The 18760-nt window shown below is 36.2% G+C and overlaps 1 pseudogene; it reads right to left on the reverse strand.

The window, feature by feature from the left end:
- Positions 1-658: 658 nt before the first annotated feature.
- On the reverse strand, positions 659-16728 carry LOC116678696 (probable E3 ubiquitin-protein ligase HERC3; annotated as a pseudogene).
- Between the last annotated feature and the right edge of the window lie 2032 nt (positions 16729-18760).

Below are 18760 nucleotides of genomic sequence, written 5' to 3' on the forward strand. Positions count from 1 at the left end.
TGCAGGAATGGAGTTGCAACATAAATTTCAGAAACCAAGTTGAACATTCTCTTAATAGACCCCTAATGTACACAATTGGCTTATCTGACTGTCATAAAAATATTTTCTCCAACCCCATTTAGTGTTCTCAATATATAATACAATCATATAACAGAGCCATAAACTGGAAACACACCAACATTACCATACAGTTTAACTGACACCTCTTGACACAAATCAGTTAGAACATTAATATCTTCACAAAGATAAGATTTATTATAGTGTTGTAATGGATTGCATTAGATTTAGCAAGTGTACCTATAATAAACTGGCAACTACACTATTTTTGGTTTATTTCAACTTGGTCTGTGAAAAAAAATCATTAAAAATGAGACATTTCCGTTTCCTGAGAAGTTGTAAAAAAATCATGATATTAACATAAATAGATGAAATATCTTAAATTATCAGTTCAAATATTGCATGTTCTATTTTCAAAACCCAAAAATCCCATAGATCTTTAAAGTGCCTTCCTTTACGCTGCTACGCCATAGTGTTGCTGAGGAAGAATGGCTGAAGATTTGGTCATCTATTTCAATGTACATGCTTTAAAGTCGTCGAGTCATATTCCTCAGTACCGTGATTTAGTGTGAATCCTGAGGTAGGGCCAGAAATTGAGCCGTCATCGCGAGAATCCTCTCTCTGTTATCAGGGCCTCGTCAGCCTGTCTCGCATAATCTCCTTGGATGAGTATAAGGCAGCTCCAGAATAGAGTGACATGTCAGAGAACAAGGGGAAGTGCTGATCGTAGTGCTGACCGCCCTGGATTTGCATAAGTTGAACTTTCATCTGGACCTGGTCCATGCCAAGAATAGGAACCCTTCTGAAACCAGTCAGGAACCCTGTAGAACAACCGTGGAGGGAAAGTAAGGATCTTTGTGCCTAACATCATAGTATACTATATATGTAAAGTATATACATACATACTTGATTCTAAAGAAAATGTGATAAGAGGACACCTACTAAAGTTCCGGTGAAACTGTCTGTTTACCGTTCTAAATTTATGAATTATAAAAATGATATCACAGAAACCACTGAGACTGAATTGTGTTTTTGGTTTTTTGGATGTTGGTGTCGGTGATGTGTCAGTGTCTTTGTATGGGTGCTGCCTGCTCTTATTTTTTTCTGGCTGTCTGGAGCTCTGAGCCCCGCGGTTGCCTGAGAAAAGCGTTCATGTCAGAGGCACGGAGATATTTTTAGCTTTATAAAAACACGATCCGATCACAAGTACACAGGGAAATTGAGTTATCATTTAAAAAGCCTTTAAAACACAGAAAGTTTATTAAAAATAATTATTTTGCAAATGACCATGTTGTAAGTGGGTTAATGCTCCCTGTGGTCCATTACTTCTAGATAATGCACACCTCAATGGCATTAACCCTACAAATTGATACATTGGATACATTTTTCTCCTGACTCACTTCTTACAAATATGTCTTTTTACTTTTCAAGCACAGGTAACTAAAAGTTAATAATGGCTGCATTCCGTTTAGGTGTTAAAGTCCCTGTGCCCGGTTTCTGTCTATACTGGTTTACAAGGCTACCACAATTAACCATAATGCTGTTAGTAAAAAGAATATATTTTTGAAAGGTGCACATATCATTTGTTTGGTTAAAGGACTTTGCGATTAAAAGCTGTTAACATTAGGTACAATACTTACAAAGAAAATCTTTCCTCTGGTCTTCAGTCAGTTCATCAAAAACCTCCCAAAACATCTGCATGGTGGGGTAGCCAACACGAAGTTCCCACTCTGTGTTCTAATAAAAGTTTTTTTTAATTTTTATTTATTTTTTTAAATCATGTGAAAATGTAGTAGATAAGTTGCAATGAAAACAAGAGGAGTTTGTGATTGGAACAGTACCTGTTTCAGTTTTGCCCAGTCATAGACATCTTGGCCCACCAACACTTGCTGCAGCTCCTCTGGCCGAAACAGCTTCACCAAATCCCTGTCACACACCTGGAAGAAGCCACGCTTAAACTCCTGAAACACACTCTCCACTGATGTGTTGAAGGCATGTCTCACGTAGGCATCCACAAACTCCTTCCTGTTTAGCAAATTTAAGTTTTAATTCAACAAACATTTCTCTGAGACAGAGCTGATCTAGGTGCAGGTCACGTACACAACTTCGATTTAAACATATTAGTCTTACTTATTTTGACTTGTCACTGTCTTTCAGGATTTTGGGGATCAAGGTCAATCTCTGTCCATTCCAGTCCATCTGTTAATCAATTATGAGAGAGAGGAAGTTAGTGGTATCACTGCAAAACCTTTGGATAACTGTAAGAAAGAGAAACAAGACAAAAAGAAATGATTGAAATATTTTTGTCAGTATTGAAATCAACATTACTTAACACGATTAATCATTGACATTTGGAAAGATGTTAAAATTATTGAACTTAAAAAACAGTTAAAACAGTCAAACAAAGCAACGGTGAAAACACCTTAAACTGTGAACTACTTTTCCTGTTTGAACTTTTTGAATTCCCCTTCAGAACATGAGACAAAGTAAGAGTTTACTTGCAAAACATAATGTACAAATTAATCTTTTTTCTCGATTAGAGTTTTTTTGTGAGGATTAAGAGCCAAAATCGAAACTGTGATCAAAATTTGATTAACATTCGATTTCTGCCCTACGAGACACATTATCAGCCATTACAAAAAGTAAAACACCAACCGAATAAGGCAAGCACAGGTTTTCTAGGTCGTCTTCATAGTCCAAGACGTACTGCAGACTCCTTAAATAAATAATACAACATTAAGTAACAAAAAAGTCAAATGTTTAGGCATCAATATTAAACCAAAAGTTTGTATTAATAAATTTAGATGAATACTGACTTTCCAACAACTGGGCTGAATTCCATCATATCCTCCAGTGTTGGCTCCACATCCAGCAGCTTCTTGAACAGAGCCAGTGGGAAGGGGAAGTGGATGATACTCTTGTTGTATAAGGCCAATCCACACAGAACCCCAACCAGGAAGAAGTTTGTCTTGTCCTCTTCTTTTGCCTGTATTGATAAAAATAATCAATGATCATGTATGGTGACATGATATATTGTTCCATTGTTGCTCATAATCATTATCATTAGCAAAGGAAATAGGAAATAATAATGTAAACTCAGAGTCTCTACTTTTCAATGGTCATAGGTTTCTGTAGGCTTTAAAGTCTTACTGTGGAGGGGAACCATGCCAGCGTTTCGGAGTCATTGAACATGAACATTCAGATTTAGTTGACACCATTTCAAGAAACAAGTGGTGAAAAAGGTCCCTTTTGTAGACATCTGTGACCTTTGGGTCCTCATCAAAATAGACCTGAGAAAAAGTTATAATTCCTCCTGTTAGGTAGACACTTAGATGAGGGTAAGAAAATAATTATAAGACTATAAGATACAATTAGGTGAGTTACAAATATGTACAACATTTGCTTTTGCTTTAACCATGAGGTCAAAACTAAATGTTTACCACAAGTGGCTTCTTGAGGGCACTGTGATCAGCAGCAGCCAGTTCTTTAAAGGTGCCTTCCAAAAGTGATGCTCGCTTCAGCTTCAGTTCGAAATAAGGATTTGGAACCCATCCAAAAGACCGAATCTCATTTGCCTGGTGTTCTTTCTATAATACAATTCAAAGTGTAATTTTTAAAATAATATTCCCATCACAATTACATTGTTATGTGATGTTATGTAATGCAGTTTGTTATTTAAGCTGCATAATTGTTTTTGACCACTCGGATGTAGTGCCACAAGCTTTAAAACAACACTGACATATTATCACTTTTTATTACACAGCGTGGTTGACTATTTTATTCTGATTGATCCATCATGGCATCCTGCGGTCTGCTATTTCTGTATAACAGACCGTTGCCATGGACGGAGTTTTGATCATAGACTCTGGCGGACTATTTTTAAATTAAAAATGTATTTCTAAATCAAATTTTGTGCTCACACGGAGCTCATACTGCTTATCAGTGGATCACAAAGGGAGAGAGGTGGTGGAGGAAACAGGGATACCTAACAGAGCTATTGGCAACAATGCAAACATAGCAGTAGTTAGCTCCATGGTTAGCCCACTCATCAGGGCAAGCTGGCGTCGGCTGGAGAGCCGTGCTCATCAGCTGTAAAAATGTACCAGGCTTCATCAATGGGTCTCTGTAAGAGTAGACGTGTAGTAAGCCTTGTAATAAGCAGGATAATGTAGAGCGAGCTTGCCATTATAGTGAATTAGAATCCAGACAGGAGGATGCAGGTCTTAAATCAGCCTAGAGAGGGGCTCTACATTACCCTGCACATAAAGATGTTATTGCAAACTTAGCAAACATCTGCATTTGCCTACAGTATTTTCACATTCAGCAGATACAGAGCAACATTAGCATGAATTTGGAATTGTGTTGTGTCTGTCCACCTGTGTAACCTTAATGCCAATATTCACAATCCTTTTCTATCTTCTGTTTTGATCTCTATCAAGTCCTAGAAAAAATATTAACATAATACATATTATTAATAGAAATATTGATAGTAGCTGCTAATTGCTGCTGGAGATGAAGCATCTTTCAATTCAATTTCAATTCAATTTATTTATAGTATCAATTCATAACAAGAGTTATCTCAAGACACTTTACAGATAGAGTAGGTCTAGACCACACTCCAAAATTTACAAGGACCCAACAGTTCTAGTAGTTTCCTCCAGAGCAAGCAACAGTGCGACAGTGGTGAGGAAAAACTTCCTTTTAGGCAGAAACCTGGGACAGACCCAGGCTCTTGGTAGGCGGTGTCTGACGGGCCGGTTGGGGTTAGTGGAAATAACAAAAATTTTGTTTGTAGCAGTTCTTTGTAATATTTGCTCACCAATGAGCTGAAAGATGCTTAAAGCTTCTGTAGAGCAGGAGAGACTTTCACATTACACATTGTTATCCTTTGGTAATTGAAAATATTGATAAGTGCAGTATTACAATGATATTGATGGCGTAAGTAGTCTGTCAGGTTAAACATTTTGCTCCGTTGTTAATGTAATAGGTCAAACATTTTCTTAAAGTAAAACTAAATCTAAAATATAAATCGATAATACATAATTTTAAAAGTTGATTTATTGGAGATTTCCTGACAACCTTGACAATATTGTTTGTATGGTTTACCTAACATAAGGTAAAGTTCCAAGATCAAGTTACCTGAGTGATTTCGGCATTGATGTCAAAAGCCAGTTTCTTTGATTTCAGATCCATTACAAATGGGAAGTTACAAAGGACAAGTGGGTGATCATCCATATCCTGAAAAAAGAGCATATCATTTACTCAACATTTCTTTAACCTAAAGACCACAGGCTTTTACATGATTTGGTGTTTTTTACATGAATACACACTGTATGAAATGTGACCAACAACATGAGAGACAAGGAGGGAATAACTTGACAGCCATCCTTAGATGGGTTTAAACTAGTATTTTGTTAATAGTTTTTTACCTTGACTTTTGACATTGAATGCCAAATCTGCAGATCCTCGTAAAGAAATGTTTCGCTTATCCCCAAACAAAACGTTTTTTCTGGGATTCTCTGACGTCCTGCAATCCCTTTGTTGGCCTTTAAAACAGATATGTTTAAGTAGTTCATTATTTGAAAGATTGGTGGAAAATAGAAAACAGTCTTTAAAAAGTTGAGATAGGTGAGAGGTAGATTTCATTTGATGGGGTTTGACATTCACAGGAAAAAAATCAAGACAACGGATACTGACGTTGTACATGTACTGGAGGACTAGTAGCAGGTTTCTGACTCCAGAGTTGCGAGGGATAGGGTTATTGGACAGGATCAGTGAGAGGGCCTGCTTCCACACCTTAACATGTCTAACCATGGTGGAAGGTGACAGTGAGGACCACCAGTCCCCTGAAGAAGACAATATGGAGACATGTAGACAATGTCAGAGAGCATTTAATAACTAACCAGATGTCATAGATATGTCTGGAGTCTGGAATGTGCTATCAGAATAATTAGTTAAATAGTTAAATATGATGCTTTACTTGTCTTAAAATATAATCAATCAATACATTCATAAAATCAACAATAATTATAAATTAAGAAAATAAAAATGCATTTATTAATTTGCCTCAAACAACTCAAACTTTGATTCCACATGATACAAGCCTTCTGGGATTGCGCACCATGCCCATCCCTCATCTACACAGTTGCTAGTAGCCAAGGAGGACACAGAGGATTAAAAAAAGATGATGGACTCTTCAGAAGAGGTAATTATGTTTTCTCAATTTTCTGCATCCAAAAGTCGCCGGACGACACCATTTTCTGAATATAGCCATAAGGGAGAAATACTGAGAGTGGTTTGTGGAGCTGATAATCTTAATTATCTCAGTATCAACTCATTTGGCCATGGCTTTAATGTAACGGGTTTTCATTCATCTAAAAAAGTTACGCACTAATGCTTTAAAAAGAACTTTCAATAACAAAGAAAAAAGATAGATTTTAAAATACGATTTGATTTCAGATTTTACTCTTGGTTATTTCAATAACTAATAATAGTGCAGTGCATGTTCTAAACAGAAATGTTTAGAATGACCGATTGCTTGGCGTCGGTTAAATGGACATTTGTATAATTTATAGTGGCTTTTTTTGAATTCATGATCATATTAATTGATAATAATCAGAGAAAATCTATAATTTTAGGTTTTTCAATAGCATTGTAGGATGTCCATGTTTTACTGTAGGTCATTTCCTATTACATGAAACCTCTCAAACATTCAAACAGTTATCTCTCACAGTACCTATGACCTGGAGGCTTTCAGCAGACAGTCTTTGCGTGGCAGCAGCGACCGCCTCAGCGAGCTTCATGCTCCGAAGCGGGTGGTGTCTCTGGATCACATGCAGGAGCTCATTGAGAAGCAGGAAGATCCTCAACCCCTCAACCCCCACAGACGTCTCATCGAACGAGGGACGCAAGTGCAGGACAGCAGCCTCAACCTGTTGAGTACATATAATGTAAAAACTAGTATTTGGCAGTAACTGATACTTAGTAGTATATTACTGTAATATTATTATGCACTTTACAATAAGGGTACATTAATCAGCATGACTTCATCCATTAATAAGAATTAATTAACAGTTAATTACAATTAAAAAAGGTGTCTAATAAACATGTATTAACAATGCTCATGTTTGTTTATGTTAATTAAGGTATTATTGATACATTCTTTACCATTACTTAATGCCTTAACTAACTGTTAACTACAGTTAACTAAGGTGTCTATTTTACCATTAGTTAATGCAGTAATAAGCCCAGACTAACTGTTAATAACAGTTAACTTAGGTGTCTATTTTACCATTAGTTAATGCAGTAATAAGCCCAGACTAACTGTTAATAACAGTTAACTAAGGTGTCTATTCTACCATTAGTTAATGCAGTAATAAGCCCAGACTAACTGTTAATGACAGTTAACTAAGGTGTCTATTCTACCATTAGTTAATGCAGTAATAAGCCCAGACTAACTGTTAATAACAGTTAACTAAGGTGTCTATTCTACCATTAGTTAATGCAGTAATAAGCCCAGACTAACTGTTAATAACAGTTAACTAAGGTGTCTATTATACCATTAGTTAATGCAGTAATAAGCCCAGACTAACTGTTAATAACAGTTAACTAAGGTGTCTATTATACCATTAGTTAATGCAGTAATAAGCCCTGACTAACTGTTAATAACAGTTAACTAAGGTGTCTATTCTACCATTAGTTAATGCAGTAATAAGCCCAGACTAACTGTTAATAACAGTTAACTAAGGTGTCTATTCTACCATTAGTTAATGCAGTAATAAGCCCAGACTAACTGTTAATAACAGTTAACTTAGGTGTCTATTTTACCATTAGTTAATGCAGTGATAAGCCCAGACTAACTGTTAATAACAGTTAACTTAGGTGTCTATTTTACCATTAGTTAATGCAGTAATAAGCCCAGACTAACTGTTAATAACAGTTAACTTAGGTGTCTATTATACCATTAGTTAATGCAGTAATAAGCCCAGACTAACTGTTAATAACAGTTAACTAAGGTGTCTATTTTAACATTAGTTAATGCAGTAATAAGCACTGACTAACTGTTAATAGGAGTAAACTAAGGTGTCTATTCTACCATTAGTTAATACCAGTAATAAGCCCAGACTAACTGTTAATAACAGTTAACTTAGGTGTCTATTTTACCATTAGTTAATGCAGTAATAAGCCCAGACTAACTGTTAATAACAGTTAACTAAGGTGTCTATTTTAACATTAGTTAATGCAGTAATAAGCACTGACTAACTGTTAATAGGAGTAAACTAAGGTGTCTATTCTACCATTAGTTAATACCAGTAATAAGCCCAGACTAACTGTTAATAACAGTTAACTTAGGTGTCTATTTGACCATTAGTTAATGCAGTAATAAGCCCAGACTAACTGTTAATTACAGTTAACTTAGGTGTCTATTTTACCATTAGTTAATGCAATAATAAGTCTTGACAAATTGTTAACAACAGGTAACTAATATGTCTATTTTAACATTAGTTAATGTACTAATAAGCCTAAACTGGAAATAACAACTAACTAAAGTATCTAACTAAAGAATAAGCAAACCTCTGCATGGAGACTATGGAGTCTTTCCACTGATCTCACCCTCTACCAAAGGTAAGTCATATGTTGGAGGATGGACAAAAGTATGTGGACAACCATAACCCGTAAATAAACAATAAAAACAGTTTTCTCATAATGACATGGCTTGGCTGTGAACCTTAAGACATACATGCTATCAAACATATTTATCAACCACCTAGTAGTATTAGGAAATACCTTAATGAACAAGTAAACCCTTAGTTGTTATCAAGAGAAGTTTTTCAACATTTACCTAATGTTTCATATTGCAAGATTAACTGTCAAGTAATGCTTATTACTGTAATAACTATGTAAATAGCATTTTACAAACCATTAAACAGTTAATCAATCAATACCTTAGTTGGCAGTTTAAATGATCGATAGACACTTTAGTTAGCTGTTATTTATTATTAGTACATTAACTAATGTTAAAATAGACACCTTAGTTAACTGTTATTAACAATTAGTCAAGGCTTATTACTGCATTAACTAATGATAAAATATACATCTTAGTCAACTGTAATACTGTAAAAGAGTATTACTAAAAGGTTTTATAATTAAACTTCCCACTCTTCCTTGATACCAAACATACATAGTAAGATTTTAGTGCCATACCTCTGCCAAAACATTGTCTTTCTTCTCAAGTTTCTTGAAAGCAGGTTGCACAAGTGACAAGTTCAAGCCGGAGTACTTTGGTGAGGTCTGGAAATGTTTATCTCTGCTGTGAAGATAACAAGTGAATGTAATTATAATTTTACTCATCAGATACAAAGAAGAGAAGAAGATGATCAGATGATGTTTACCTTTGGTCAAGGAAGACTCGATTCATAAAGGATGCAGAGGAAAACGTCCTGTGGATTTCCCTGTGAGGTTTTCATGTGATTAGTCAATAGCACTGAGAATACTGTGTCGATGGCTTAGGAGCCAAATGAAATATCATAAAACACTGCATTATTCAACCAACCAGTTATACATGTACAGTATATTGAGAAAATAAAAAATGCTACTGCATCATACTGGTACTTACTGTTTTATCGTTTTTGATGATTTTAAATCACATTTAGAGACCCATATGTTAATCATGTCCTCAATAGAGTGCTGTTTGACATAGTTGACACTGTCAGTGTTTGACTTCTCATCAACTTCCTGTTAAATAAACAAAAAAGAGTTAATGTTTGGTTTAGGGAAATAACTTTACACTAAATTATAAGGGTTAAGGTATTAATACACCTCCCACAATTATGGTCTTTATTGTTTTTATTTGTGTTGGTACCTGAACAGGTGTGCACGTTGCAAACGAACAGTTCCCTCCTGCGTAGATGTTTCTAAGTATGGGATTGTTGTCTGGAATAATAATAGAATACAAGTTATCTCTATCCTTGAAATAAGGCTACTGTCCCTCTCTTAATATTGGATTCAGTCAGTTATCCCTAGCTCGACTGCAGCTATCTTAAAAGGCAGCAGCGGGACTCCTCACTGGTAACAAGAAGAAAGACCGTGAAATCCATGGCATGCTGAGATCGAAGGTCGCAGTCTTGTCTTGGAATTGATCGCATTTTTACTTGGTCTTGTCTATTCATTGTTCTGTTTCTTTGTAACCTTTTCTGATTTTACTGTTTTCTATTTTAACTCTTTCTATTGTATGATATGTGTTATTACCCCTGGTTTCTGATGTTAAGCACGTTAGATACCTGCTGGTTGCTGGAAAGTTCCATATAAATACATTTTGATTGATTGATTTTTGATTGATTGAGGACTCTTGATTTCATTTCATGACAAGTCAACACCACAACTGCAGGGAAATCACTAATAAATTGTCTGTTCATTGTCTGATTTATGTGTTAGCAATAACAGCATTACTGTGATTAGATGTAAAACTTTCTTCTTCAAATGCAACCAATAGATTGACTCATTTCTAATTTAAAATGTGGATATGTCAACCCCCTTTCCCTGCCCCCTTTAAAGCTTTAGTGCGTAACTTTTTTATATTAATGAACGTCCGTTACATTCAAGCCATTGCCAAATGAGTTGATACAAAGCTAATTAAGACTATCAGCTCCACAAAACTCTGTATTTCTCAGTATGGCTATGAACTATTCAGAAGTGGCAATGATCAGAAAATGGTGTTGAACTTCATGTGCAGAAATCATGCAAAGATCACTGCCACTTCTGAATAGTTCATCATGTTTTGTGTCCTCCTTGACTACTAGTAAATGCGTGGAGGAGGTGTGGGGGTGGAGCACGATCATGAAAAGCTTGTATCATGTGGACGTACCAACAGTTTTGTTGTCTTTACTTAGAATTCCAAATGGAGGAGACAGAAATTACGCACTATAACACACACTACCAAAAAAGGGAACGTGGGAGACAGGGGAAGAAGTTCTGGCTGTCTGGGAGATGTCTTCCAAATCATCAGTAAAACAATTTGGCTACCTATATAAGGAGTTTATTTGTTTTCTGTGGGATTGTTACGTTGGCCCACCAGGCAAAAGCCCTGCAACTTCAGAAAACACATGCAAATAGACCAAACACAAGCAAATTAAGAAAACAACTTCATTAATTTGACAACACATGCGCAGCATTAGGCAAACGCGCTGCATATACACACAACACAAGCAAATACATAAACGCCATATACGCGATGCAAATAAAAAACGACAAAAAACGCTGCATCCAGATTACACAACGGAAGTTCTCCAGGCCTCTAGGGGGAGCAGGGCCTGGAGAACTTCCGTTGTGTAATCTGGATGCAGCGTTTTTTGTTGCATTTGTTTTCGTGGTTTGTGTGCTTTCATTTTGCATCGCGTTTATGCATTTGATTGTGTTGTGTGTATATGCAGCGCGTTTGCTGAATGTTGCACATGTGTTGTCAAATTAGTGAAGTCTTAATTTGCTTGTGTTTTGTCTATTTGCATGTGTTTTCTGAAGTTACAGGGCGTTTGCCCCTGTCGGTCACCGTAGATCATGGTTCTTTCAGATGAATTTGAGGAGTGCCTATGGTTAACATCTTCCACATGTTATTGTGTCATGCAATGTGGAACTGCACTGGTCTGGTCTTGACTTGGTCTCAGTCCCTCAAAATCTTGGTCTTGTCTCAGTCTTGCACTCTGGTCTTTTTTTCACAATTATGCTTAATTTGGATACAGTGCCCAATAATACGTTTGACTTTTCTTGACTGGAATCAGTTTTTTTTAAATTGTAGTTACCCTGGGGCAGTTGAACAGGTAGCGGCACAGACGGATGACTCTCCTCTCCATGTCCCAGCTGCCCCTGCTCTCCACACCCAAAGGAGTAGACCCTCTTGGAGTCTGTCAACACTAATGTGTGATGTCTGATTGAGAAAAACGATATAGCACAAACAGTATTTTAATGTCAACAAAGATGACTTTACAGCATTAATGCAGCCTCTTTTTGCAGCTTCCAAGCCTCTATTACACTAGACTATAATGTAATAAACTTTCTACTGTTGATAGAAGGGGGCATGATCATCAGAAGGAATGTGTAATGATCAGAAATGCAACCTGAGGATATGAGCCAGTTGCTGAAATTTGTGGTCAAATGTAGAATTACACACAGGAAGAAGCAGTCACACACCTTCCTGTAGACTGAACTTCTTTCAAAATATTAAGATATACAGCCTCATATTCAATAACATTCTCATTAATAAATGATTTCATCTTATCTAACAGAGAGATGCAAAAATGGATTCTCTATCAGTGTTTTCTGTGTGATTTTCAAGTGTTTGAATGAACCTGAGAAGTCTTACAAACTGATTTTAATAAATATTTAACTGTGGCATTTGTAAGCAAAAATGGGAGGCCATGTTTTTTCACAATTGGAACATATAAAAATAAATATCAAACCATGCTTGGAATGCATTGGTAATGAGGTGAATTGCTCAAGTTTTTAATTTTACTGTACCGTCCACATGCAATCTTGATGACCTTTGCCCCCCAGAGCTCTGCAACAAGCCGAGGTCGTAGTTCATCTCTGAATGAGTTGTGCCCAAGCTGTCCATATTGGCCAGAGCCAAATGTAAACACTGCACCAGTCTGAGGAAGCAACCACACTACTATAATTTCAAGTCACACTTATTGTTTATTTTTGTTATTTACATATCTATGGGATCTAAGGTGAGGAATTTTCTCTCACAAAAAAACATCTATTAATACCCTTTTTTAATCTTGCTTCTACTTCCAAGTATATATATATCATAATCTGTGTATGATAAATAATTTTACAACATAGTTAACTGTGTATAATTAAATGTGTGATTGCCTCAAAATAATGATCAGTTTTGCATTTTTTTGCTTTGGATCATCCAACCATGCCTGTTGAATTTGGCGGTCAGTGCTTTGAATCCCTAAATGCATTTCATCTTTAATCAGTGAGTAGAGTTAGACCTCTACAGAATATACATGCTGTACTTGTGGAGCTCACAAGTAAAATGACCACACAGTCCTGGATGTCTTGTGGGCGTGGGGATGTATTGGTGAGGCAGGAAATATTTTCTGGATATTATCACAGTAACACTTTATGATGGAATAACCACGACATGACACCTTAATGATAAGACCTTATTCACTTTAAAGTATGTCATTTTTTCAGTGCTCTGCTTAGTGTGGATTTCCTTGTTCTTATCTTTGTTGTGCTGTGTGTCTGTTTGTGTTACATGTGCGCCTTGCTGAACCACAAATTGCCCCTCTGGGACGAGATCAATAAAGTCAAAGTTGACGTTTTTTGCTGGAAGTTATTTAAAACATATTCCATCATTTCAGTGTCATTTGTAGAGTAAGTTAGAACTGTTTGCTCTTATACATTTTTATACCAGCAATTAAAATTATCACTTATCAATTATTACCTTATTTTCAGAAGGTAAGAGAAGCACTGTAGAAAGTTTTGTTTGTGTTTTTTGTTTTGTTTATTTATATATATGTATATGTGTATATATATGTGTCTATGTATATGTGTAGGTATGTGTATATATATGGATATATATAGCAACATAATTATAAATATTGTAAATGGAAGGAATGCAAGAATTAAATGGGTAGGAGTACATAAGTTTTAGTTCTTCCTACTCCTTTTCGCACATGTGAGAGAGGTTTGTTAACACAGGAAAGAAGGGTACCTTGTTTGTTGTTTTTCTCTCCAATGTTTTTAAACATTGTTTTATTATAATTTATTTTATTATTTTTATTTTTATTTTATTTGTATATACTTTCTCTTGCATGTTCGAAATAAAATAAATATCAATAACAATAACAAATAACAAAATGTGGTAGGTTACAACATGGGACTTTTTAGCCAACTTTCTTTGTCTAACCTTTGTCAAAATGGCAGTGTGGTTCTTTCCACAGGAAATGTGAATAGTTTTCTTCAAGTTCAGATAATGAACTGGAGTTGGTGTGTGTCTGTCTGTAGAAAAGAAATGAACATTTAAGTTTTACATGTAACAAAAACACTTCATATTTTAATAAATAATATAATATATCATATAAGTTATTATATAGATATAATCACAGCTTTTTTTGTTTACCTGTTGTGTCTCCCAGCCCGAGCTGTCCACAGTGGTTTCTGCCCCAGCCAAACACACCTCCAGAGACAGAGAGGGCGAAGCTTTGCTCTCCCCCTGCAGCGATCTGGACCAGGGGGAGCGCTGACAGGGATCGGAGGTGTTGGGGTGAATTGGCGCCGAGCTTCCTCTTCCCCAGACCAAGCTGGCCCCTGGAGTCCTGACCCCATGTATACACCTGACCATCTGTGGAGAAATTACACTTGGCTGACACCATCCATCTTTGCCTTTTGTGAACCCCTTTAATTCACAGTTTGCTTTAAAATAATACATAAACATATTTTACTATTATAATTATATTTTCTTGTCCTTGGCCTATATCTCAGCCCCCATCGGACTTGGACTTGGACGGTGGTATGTGGGTAAAATGAAGTGATTGCCTACAACTCTTATTTCAACTTGTACTTTACTGTACCTTTGGTTAGGGCAACTGAATGCTGGCTTCCACAAGCAACCTGAGAAACTGGTATTTTACACAAAGCTTCAAGGGGCCTGAGAGAACAAGAAACAGAAAAGAAATACATCAGGGCTGACATGTGTCACATGTGTCAAACTCAAGGTCCATGGGACAACTTTGGACCATCAGATTTTGTTACGGCCTGCATTTCAATGTTTTGTCATTTTGTCACAAGTTTTGGTCAATTGTTCCAAACTTTTGTCACTTTTCCACGGTTTTAGGGTGAGGAACTCTTTTTACTGAGAATTTTTTCAGTCACATTGTTCAAAATCTCTGACATTTTACAAATTTTGTTGCTAATTCAGGACAGTGATTGGCATAACCTGAGCTGCTCCTTACCTTGGAATGTAAGAGCGAGTTGCGTCCACACAGAGAACTGTTCCTCTCTCAGACAGCAGTGTGACCACATCATCACCACAACTCACAGCCTGAATCTTCTCTTTACACTTCACAAACTCTGAAAGAACACAGACCACGGGAACACAGCAGGTGTAAGTGATGAATCTTAAGAAAAGGACCGCCCAGAATATATATATATATATATATATATATATATATATATATATATATATATATATATATATATATATTAACATTGCAGATGTCATTTCCTGTATTCTGTTGCCATTCAGCAGGTAGTTTGAAAAAAATATATGGGTTCATTATTTCAGGCTATTTTCAACCAGAGGAAATCGTTGGTCTAAAATCACATATTTTTATTTCTTAAAAGTACAGAAATTGATTTAATTTCTAAATTAGAGCCATCTTTAATAATAATCATTCATTGTTGACTTATACTTTAGGATTCTACAGGAATTTTAAAAGATTCTTTATGATTCTTTATGTTCGCATGCAATTGCAATTTATGTTAAATTAATTTTAGCATTCTCCAAAATACAATATCTTCAAATCCTTTCTACTAAAGAAACACCGTCCTGGTGAGGCCTAAGGCCCACGTCTCAAAGATTATGTTGTTGGTCAGTTATCTTGATGGGTTGACATTTTTTATTTAACTGAAGACTTAACATGAATCCAAAATATTATTAGCAAATATAAATCCCCACTGCTTACTGGCCTGTAGGTAGTAGTCACTAAGGCCATCCACAGATACAGTGAATCCTAATGATTCACTGTGCCAGATGTATAAAGGCTTTAGACTGCTCTATTATAGGCCCAGATTTCATTGGTTTGTGACGGAAAAGAGCAAGTATGCTGTATAAGCTTAAATGTTAACAAACTTTGCATCACTCATAATAAGAAATGTTTAAAATGAACATGAGGTTAAGATATTTATCAACTTCACGTTTAAGGTAACTTATAAGATACAGTATGTTTGTTTATCTGCAGAATTGTTTTCAGAAGGAACCATTAACCCCCGGGCATCTTCACATTATAAAAAAAGTTTGGACACCCGGGCTATATTCCCAAACCGCGGGGCTCTGGACTGGAGCGAGTGTGCGTGTTCCAGTCTATGGGTGCAAGGGGAAAACGCGGTGTGGGGTTTCATTGATTTGGGTGTTCTCTCAATAAACAAGCGGAATGGATTTATTAATGACGCACGGACACAAAAACATGGAAACGGTTTGTGGTCCCAAACTTTTAATTAAAAAAAAAGAAAAGTATTGCGAGTAGATCTAACGCATGTGGTCAAGTTATAGAAATAAGATGAATACTCACTCTGTTTTCCTCTGACCCTTATCCCATCTGTGCTCTCATTTGTGCGAATGATGAATGCATCTCCACTGCTTTTGATGAAGGCGAGCACATTGTGACCTGCTGACACAGCCGTGATGTTAAAACTCAGATTTAAAAAGTGAACTCGGTCACCTGTTGATATAGTTGAGCCAGCTCTCAACCGAAAGCCCTGCTCACAGTCCTCTCCCCATGAAAACATTTTGGTGAAGTGGTTCTGGAGAATCAACAGCTGAGTCTTATGACTTAGCTCTGTCAGTCAGAAACGAAACTTGATTGGTAGATTATGCAAACTTTGCTGTGATGATCAACGGAAAACACAACTTACTAAACATACGATAGGCTATGATGAAACGAAAACAACACGCCCAGTGAGTCAGAGGCAGGTGAAACGAAAAACGAAAGGGAAACTGGAGTTGATAACAGACCAAGAACTATGTTTATGCAAAGTTTACAGTAGTTAGACTGTGTTCGATGATTAAATATAGTAAATGCTAAAACTACTGAAATACTCAACTCAGGGTTAATTGGATTAAAAGCTCACACACTAGCATGTTACTCAACTTGTCTCCTAGAATAGCAGTTCCCAAAGTGGGGTCCTTGAAGGGCTCCAAGGGGGTCCCCAGCAAAAAGAGGTGTCACTTTTTTAATTCCATCCCAAAGTACGGTGACATAATATGACTATTTGGTATTTGGTGGTGGGTTTCTTACACATTCTGTAATAAAATATCCAAAAGTAAAGAGAGAGACCCTATGAAAAAATCATATCAAATGGGAGTCTGTGACCTAATTTGTATCAGTCTACATGAAATAGTTTGGCAACCTGTGTCCTACAAAAAAAACCCACTGATGTCTATTCCCTTCTTCAACAAGACATTCAGATGTGGATTTGTGGGAGTACTAGTAGTGTTAAAGTTACTCATACTAATGTTACGTTAACTAGTAATATAGTATTATATATATACTGAGTCCTATACAATCATATTGCTCAGCTGTAAAGACAAATACCCCACCAACTGAGGGGCGTTGTGTTTACCAGACAAAGTCACATACTGAGTAAAAAAACATTTATAGTATTTACATTGTGTTTGATACTTTTTGGTACTCAAGTTCTAAGTCTACAATGGCCAATTTGAGATATAATTGTCTTTGGTTAAATATACTTTTTAGTACTCTACACTCAAGTGTATATTCATAATTTCATTCATGTAAACTTTTAAAAAAGTAAGGGAGTAAAACACAGTGTAATGAGTAAAAAAGGACAAAACTGTATACAGTTTTATCCTAAAAAATTAATACGTGGACCAGAAGAAAAATAAACAGGCTCTTCAAGAAAAGTCCAGGGTCTTGTTGATTCACAGTGGTGGGGCCCATTAATAAATGTTATCCAGTTTTGTCATTTAACACAATAACCCATATGAAATATTGTCAAATACAGCTATACATCCGGGTTTTTTACATCCCAGCATCAAAGATAGCAGGTAATTCTTACTAAAGATATTTATATATCTCATAGAATACTATATGTACTGTATATCATATATATATATGTACTGTATGTATGAGTAGAATCACTTTACCTCAACTTATATTTACCCAGCTGTCTATCTGCAGTAGTAAAAATGAGCACAGCTCTTCAAGTTATTGTGCATTTGTTTAATGAAAATATGTTGTTTTCTATCTTCACACTCAATTTAGGCCTATGCTTTCTCAATAACTTCGGATCATTGTGTTCAAAGGATCAGCATTTCATGTTGCTCTTTGTGGAAGCATAGGTCATTCATGAACTTTCTCCAGCTGGTTTCTGAAGCTGGTTTGATGGTCTTTTCCGCTTCCTTCCAGGATGATGTTGTTGCCTTGAGTTCAGCCTCCACAAACCTTCTCCAGCTGTGCCTGGGTCTTCCTGGCTTTCTTTTCCCATTGTGGGTTCTAGGTTAAGGCCTGTTTGGTCGTGCTGGAGGGTGGTTTCCCCATGGTAAGCCCAATCCAACCCCATTTTGATTGGTGTTTTTATTGGTTCTTGTTTAATGATTTGCCATAGCTCTGTGTCAGTTATTGTGTTTGGACATTTCGTAAGCATCTGTTTATGAAGATTTGAACTTTATTGCTTGCTGCTTTTGTGTTTCTCCATGTTTCTGCCCCGACGTTTGAGTTGAAGATATTGTATTTTTATTTTTTCAGTATTAAGCATAGACTGTATAAAAGGTATTAAGAAGGATGATGATCTTGCCTTTCCTGTAGCCACTCTTCCAGTGCCTGTTTAAATCACAGACTGTTTAAAACAGGTTCAAGCTGTATTACCTGGAGATATGTAAGATGTGCTGCAGTTTAATTAAACCAGTTTGAAAATGCTAATAAGTTAAACTATTTTCTTAAATTACATTTTTTGG

This window comes from Etheostoma spectabile, unplaced genomic scaffold, assembly GCF_008692095.1.
Source record: "Etheostoma spectabile isolate EspeVRDwgs_2016 unplaced genomic scaffold, UIUC_Espe_1.0 scaffold00007772, whole genome shotgun sequence".
Classification (NCBI taxonomy): Eukaryota; Metazoa; Chordata; class Actinopteri; order Perciformes; family Percidae; genus Etheostoma; species Etheostoma spectabile.